Source organism: Nicotiana sylvestris, chromosome 8 (genome assembly GCF_000393655.2).
Source record: "Nicotiana sylvestris chromosome 8, ASM39365v2, whole genome shotgun sequence".
Taxonomy (NCBI): domain Eukaryota; kingdom Viridiplantae; phylum Streptophyta; class Magnoliopsida; order Solanales; family Solanaceae; genus Nicotiana; species Nicotiana sylvestris.
In genome coordinates this window covers 221868655-221869957 of record NC_091064.1, presented here as the reverse complement: position 1 = coordinate 221869957, position 1303 = coordinate 221868655, and positions in this window count along the sequence as shown.

The window sequence follows — 1303 nt, the reverse complement described above, 5'->3', positions numbered from 1 at the left end:
TAAAAGGAGTATTTTAAGAAAATATCAAATTATAGTATTGAAATTCTTTCAAGATTCATTACTCCTTAAGAGATTAATATAAGATTTCGTATCGAATACATTACTTATGATGTTTGAGTTGCAATGATGGTGTAGCTAATTTGCATATTATGATTTATGTCATACTTTTCGTATTATTCAAAGTTCAATTATAATTTATAAATAGTTTAAATAGATTATTTGTTATAATTTTGTGATTTAAATGTAGTTTTTATAATTATTTTTTATTTTATACTATCTTAAAATTCTTGAAATTAGTAAAATTTAAAGATCCGTGGGACTTACGCCCCATGTCTCAGGGCTTACGTATCGCCTCGTCAGAGGTAAAATGCCTCGCCTCACGCCCCCTCCTTTTAAAACATTGCTTACAAATTATAGGCAATCTATTATTAGTGCCTTAAATTAGGAGATTTAGTTATAACTTTTTCTTTTTTTTCTCCTTGATCTCCTTTTTTTCTATCTTGGTAATAGTGGCGACTACGGGAGCTGAATTTGCTACCAACTCGAATTTTTTTATTTTCAAAGCTCGAATTCGAGACATCTAATTAAATGAAGAGATTCCGTCCATTATACTTAGCTTTTTGGTGGTTTGAGGATTTCTTTGTTTATATTTTGTTTGAGCCTTTGAGGTTTTGTTTTGTTTTTTTAGTGAACTCAAATTAATGATGAGATATTTGTATCAGTTTATATGTGTCCACTCAAATTTAGACGCGTACAATCATGAAATTTATTATGGTGTTACAAAATTAAAATATTTTATATTACAATTGCAAGCAATTAGTAGTATACTGTCTCCTCTAAGTAACAAATAAAGATATTCGCTCGTCAAGTTTTTATGAACAATTATGTGAAGTTATCTTTTATATGATATGATAATGTAAATATTTCTCATATTCGACTCAAAATTTTATTTCCATCTGAAATATTAGAGCTACTATATACATTCTAATAATTGCAATTTAACTATGAACTAAGTAATGCATAGTTCAAATATAGTCTAAACCTTCTCCTTCTCCTGCTTCTTCATCCGTCGTACCTTTCTCAGGGAATAAAGAAAAAAAAATTGTTACCTAATAATATAATTTTTTTTAACATTATTAGTATATAATAAATACAACTAAAGAAAAAATGAAGTTTAATATAAGTCGAGAACTTGCAAACATTGCTGGTCTTTTGGCCCAGAAATGGTGTCAATAATCTATATTTCTTACACGTCTCTTAGAAGACTAATGGAAGACTAAAAAAAAATTAATATGGACAAAAA